Source organism: Amblyomma americanum, chromosome 3 (assembly GCF_052857255.1).
Source record: "Amblyomma americanum isolate KBUSLIRL-KWMA chromosome 3, ASM5285725v1, whole genome shotgun sequence".
Taxonomy (NCBI): Eukaryota; Metazoa; Arthropoda; class Arachnida; order Ixodida; family Ixodidae; genus Amblyomma; species Amblyomma americanum.
The window spans coordinates 200,405,826-200,411,825 of NC_135499.1; positions in this window are offsets into that span (position 1 = coordinate 200,405,826).

A 6,000-nucleotide genomic window follows, 5' to 3' on the forward strand; every position below is an offset into this window, starting at 1 on the left:
CATGGCATCGTACAGGTCATTGAACTGCTGTTTTAGATCATCATGAACAGAAGCAGCATTAGCCGGGTTGCGTCCAATCATCTCCCATTGATGTTCAATTAGCCTTGGCCCGCTACAACTGCGACCACCTTATTCCAGTAAAGCTCCCAAGGTTAAAACCTTCGGCGCCCGACTTTCTTGCTCCCTCGGCTGCGTTTTTCTTTCCTTCGTAACCACTATGTCACTCTAATGAACCACTGGTCGTCAGTAGTGCCCATTGCGTGTCCCGCTTATGTCTATTTCCTCTTCTTAACTTAAGCTAAAACATCCTCAACTCTTGTTTTACGGCCGCTGAAATCAGGTTTCGTTGCTTAGATTATGGTTTGGATGTTTCGTAGTAGATGTTTAAATTACGTTTGTTAAAGTGGTATCTTAGCATTTACGCATTATCTTTCAGCAATGTATGGAGCAGACAATACGGACATTGTATTAATTTTTCCCCAAACAAAACAACATAATTATTGTAACGTTTCTCTGTAGCCCTGTTTAATAGCAGTATTTTGGTGGGATATACTCAGCATACAAGGATAGGAAGATGAGGAAGTCGTCATAATATGGTTGATTTATGGGGTTTTAACGTCCCAAAGCGACTCAGGCTATGAGGGACGCCGTAGTGAGGGGCTTCGGAAATTTCGACCACCTGGGGTTTTTTAAGGTGCACTGACATCGCACAGTACACAGACAGGCCTCTAGAATTACGCCTTTATCGAAATTCAATTGCCGCGGCCGGGATCGAACCCTCGTCATTCGGGTCAGCAGCCGAGCGTCATAACCACTGTTCCGAGACTGAGTCCATTAAAAAAATGCGTTTAACATTGAAATGATTTGTGCAGCACCCCTTCGAAATAATCTTCCTTGCAGTCTATACACAGCTTCGAACGCTTCTTCAGGTCTTGGAAGCAGTTTGAAAACGCTTCTTGTGGCGCGGCTGTCAGGTCCTTTGTCTTGGCGTCTTGAATGGCCTCCACGATCCCCATCCAGCGACCTTTTAGGGCTCTCTTCACACGAGGAAACAGGAAAAATATCGCATGGGGAGAGGTCAGGCGAGTATGGTGGATGAGGAAGTACAGTAATGCTGTGCTTGGCGAGAAATTTTGTCTCGCTGAGAGCAGTGTGCGGCCTTGCGTTATCGTGGAGAAGGCTCCATTGTCCAGATGCCCATAAGTCAGGGTTACGGCGTCGCAGTGCATCACGCATGTGTTGGAGCACGCGGATATAAAACTCCTGATTCACCATTGTCCTTGTGGGACGAACTCGTGGTGTATGACACCTCTGGAGTCAAAAAAAACTATCAGCATCGTCTTTGTTTTGGTTTGGTCTTCTGTCGCCGCACCTTTCTCGATGCCGGAGAGCTTGTCGACCGCCAGTCGGCGCTCCGCTTCTTTCATTGAGGATCGTATTGAAAACACCATGTTTCGTCTTCAGCAATGATGCTGTAGACGAGTGCAGCATCCTTCTCTGCCTCGGAGAGCAAATCAGCGCTCACTGATGCCCGCGTATCCTTATGGTCCTGTGTGAGGGAGTGAGGCACAAGTCTGGCATTCAGATTTCGTTTCCACAAGTTCTCACACAAAATTTGTTGGCATGTTGTCTTACTAATGTCGAGAGCATCTGATAGCATGCGAACTGTAATGGTGCGGTCTTGCTGTACGATTTCCCTGATCCGAGCCACGTTGTTTTCATTTCGTGAGGCTGAAGGGCTCCCCTGCCTTGTGTCGTCTTCCACCGACGTTCTCCCCAAAACGAACATCTTGTGCCACTCGAAAACGCGCGCCCGCGATAATGTCTCGTTGCCGTAAACGTCATGAAGGAGCTCATACGTCTGTGAGGCTGCCTTGCCAAGCTTCACACAGAACTTTATGTTTACACGCCATTCGAGGTGGACGTCCATCTCTCCACATTCCCTCACAGTAAAATGCGCAGACGACTAGTGGCAACGTATTTTTCTACATGCAGTGCCATCTATCGACTGCCACAGCAATTAACATAAATAGCGCAGGTTAGCCCGAAAAAATGGCACTACACACATGCACCAACATTTGTTTTGGGGGATCATTTCTAGAAAAGAAAATAAATCAGTCTCGAAACTTTGCGGGCAAATGTTGTGTGTATATATTATATATACAAGGCGGATGAGATCAAGAAGTTCGCGGGCATATGGTGGGCGCAGCTGGCAAAGGACAGGGTTAATTACAGAGACATTGGAGAAGCCTTTGCCCTGCAGTGGGCATAGTCAGATTGATGGTGATGATGATTATGAACATAATATACATATCTTTACGTCTTGAGTGAGAAATATTTAGTACATTCATTGCAAAATATGCAGCACCCACACGCAGCACACAAATAAAAACATTCAATTGCAACTCATCAGAAACACCATAAATGATCAGTTAAGTTCATTCACGTTGATCAATAAAATTTCAGCTACCACTCAGCCTATCACGCGAGAGAAATTGTAATAAGGACTCAGTGCGAAGAGCCATCAAAGAATTACATCCTCCTCTTGCGAATGCAGTGCCGAAACTAAGTAGCCTTTGAATCTACTATGTAGCTGTTTATGGAAACTGGTGCATTTGTGCATCAAGGTCTTAGCTAAAAAAAAGTAAAGCTCACTCGAGCCTACTCCCAAGGATGTTTCAACTTGGTGCTCACTCGCAGCAAATCAGTCCTAGTTACTCGCGCTTGAACTTATCCAAAAGTTATTGTCGATTTGGCTCTCGCTCAGACTTACCGGGAACACAGAATCGCAATGCTCGCGAACACTCGTAGGCACTCAAACTCATTCAGCCAATCACACTCACTCACTCACTCACTCACTCACTCACTCACTCACTCACTCACTCACTCACTCACTCACTCACTCACTCACTCACGCACAATCACTCACTCATACTAATTCGATCACTCAGTCACAAGCTCGGAATTACTAGGGCCTACTCATATGAATCATAAATTGGGACCCATTCGACCTCACACATAGTCACTGAATCAAGGCTTCACTTGCACACAAATTGGTAGGCCCAATATCAGATCAATTGGCTCGATTTTTACTGACCACACACTCATTTTGGACCAGGGAGAGATATAATTGAGCACTGATGTTAAAAGCTCTAACTTTTATTGTGAGACAGTGGCCCCTCTATGGGGTACAGGCTGTCTTAAATGTGTTTTCAAAGTACAATGAGGAATTATATAGGCTCCTGTCAGTCCTAAAAAAATGATACCGCAGACCGTGTTTTCTCCCGGAGCATTGAATAGTCAAAGGTGAATTTAGGGTGCATTCTTTTTGCTGTTCAGGTAAAAATAAAAAGAGGTGAATAACGGCAGCTTAAGACTAGCCAGCATTTCTTTATTCACTGCGCCCATGTTTGCTGCGACAGCATGCGCTTGCAACACTCACCTTTGCTCAGACGCAGCGTAAGCACGAAATATGATGCAGCAAAGTGCCTCGAACCTTCCATACCTATCAAATCAGTTTCTTGCCACCTATTTATCCCAAGTAGCGCATGAGGCGCCTGCTAATGCTTTTTTTTTTGTAATGAAGAGTGGGCGGACGGAAAATATCTATCGGTTTTGTTTGTACGTGGTGTTACCCAAAAGACTTAAAATACAGGTAAGTTTATCTGCACGTTTTTTTCTGACTGCCGCTTTAGGCAGCCTACTTCCCTACTGAAAACGAAAGAATGATGGAAGGGATGTAGGACGCTGCGGACAAATTTTGCGTTCTAACACAGTAGTGCCGGCATACAACGCATTACCAGGCTAAGGCTTTCTTCCGGAAATGTGTGCATAAAGTAAGCCCTCAAAAATGCTCAGAGGTTCAGGAGAGCAAATGGTACAGCAGACATGTTACACCGGAATTAATACCTCTGAAGGCTACTGCTGACTAGTGAAAAGGAAAGAAGAAGGTAAGGACGTTAACTAGAAGGCTATCCCGGTTGGCCACATTGCGCTGGGGGAAAGGAAAAGGGGCCCTAAATGGGCAAGTGGAAAAAGAGGGATTGGATAAGGAGCAAAGACATGCGCGCTGCAAAAGTCATCATCGGCCACGCACAATGACAAGGCATGCTAGTAAATGTCAAGGTCCTGTTTTATATTTGACATCTGCCCGGAACAGCAACCACGTTGTTCGAATCGGGCTATGTCTTCTCATTCTCTGCACGTGTTCACTTTGGCAGCTTAAAGAAGATACAAAATCTAATAAAAGGCCCCGTAGCTCAGAGCAGCACAGCAAATGAATATATTACTTCTCCCGTCATCTGTGCACTAGGTCAGTTTGAACGGCAGTGACACGCTTCAGCTCATGATTGAAAGTCTCTGAACAATAGACCCATCTTTTTCGGGTATGCAAAGACTACAAGCAAGCGCGTCTGCCGCGTTACGCCGTAAGCTGGCTATAAACCGAATTCCGCAATACTGACGTCATTGCAACTCCGTTAATTTGTGATGTTTCGCTGCCACGCTTACCACTTAAATCTCATACGCAGCGCTGAAAGGTCCATCCTGACGTGATCGATGTTCTTTTCCGATTGCGACGCGACTGACAAGTGACCTCAGCAGGTGTGTGCGCCAACGCTTAATCTGCGTGTCACTTTTTCATTGGCCACAGCATGCTCTGTCCGGTGCAAAAGTCACCTTTAAGTCGCCTGTGCGAAGCGCAGTGAAGCAACATGAGATCCCAGAACACGGCGCGTGAAATCGTCACCTGCCGTTGTGCCTTGTGCGCCTTCGCTCCACTGAAACCTACCAATGCAGTGTGGAGACATTTGGAGCAAGATTGTGGAGAAACGCAAATAAAGAATAACTCAGTGCGTTTACCCTGTAGTGCGGAAATAGCGAAACTCGACAGGAGCAAGCGTTGTCCTTTTTTTTTTTCACAGGTATGACTAAGGTGTTCAGGTGAGCACCTGCAATAACAGGTACTGCCATTATTCTTTTACTAACTACTTATAACTCCTTAGAGCACACAGAGTGCTCTCTAATACACTTATACACAGAGCGCACTTATGGCACAGAGCGTTCGGGAGAAGTTTCGGAGCGCTTGGCCGCCTCTTACGACGGCGCGTCTCACTCGATGAGAACACTTGTGACGGAAAGCACAAAAACAGGCCGCTATTTACAAGCTTAGGAAGTATGGCGTGGAGGCCAGGAATAAAATTCTCCATTAATAACGTAACGCTTTTTCTAAGAATGAGACTACTGACCTAACCGCCTCATTTAAAGCGTACTACACCTGTCCAATCGGTCAATTCTTAATCAGTTGAGTTACCAACCAAGGTCAGTGAAAATCGACATAAAACTGGGTGGTGACGACGGCGTCACTCATGAACACGGGCTCTATTTAGCAACACCAATGTATCATTGGGTACAGCATATTGTCATCTTTAAGGCGTGGAACCGTCCAATAGCTGCGAGCCATTGAAGTCTTATTTTAGTACAAAATTTAATCCAGACGTGAACGCGATACGAGGTGGAGGCCAAGAATGCAACTGTGGTTAGGAAGTCTAACAATTCACGAAATTTCGCAATGCTGCGCGCTGTCACACCAGGAGCTCACAAATCAACCTTACCGAAAAAGTTAATATAAGCCACTCTTTCACAAAACTCTTCAAAAGCAAACAACAAAATGGCAAGGAAAGGTGTATTGGCATAAAGTATCGCAGGACGGCTTCAGGGATCGAACTTGAAAACTCAAATCTATGTCAACCACTCCGGGAACCAACTGGTAGGGTGCTCCAAGGTCGGGTACTCCCGTTTCGGAAGTGCCGTGCTCCTGAAGCGCGAACTGCTTGCAACGCCGAGCTGTCTTTGACAGACTGCCGCCGATCTCTGCTCGCGTGCTCGTCGACACTCCTGGCTCTTTTTTCCGCGAAACAAGGCGAACAATACGGCCATCTATCAGGCGACGCGAGCGCGAGATTCGGCGCCGGAGGCCGGCGTCGGCTCCGACGCGAGCTC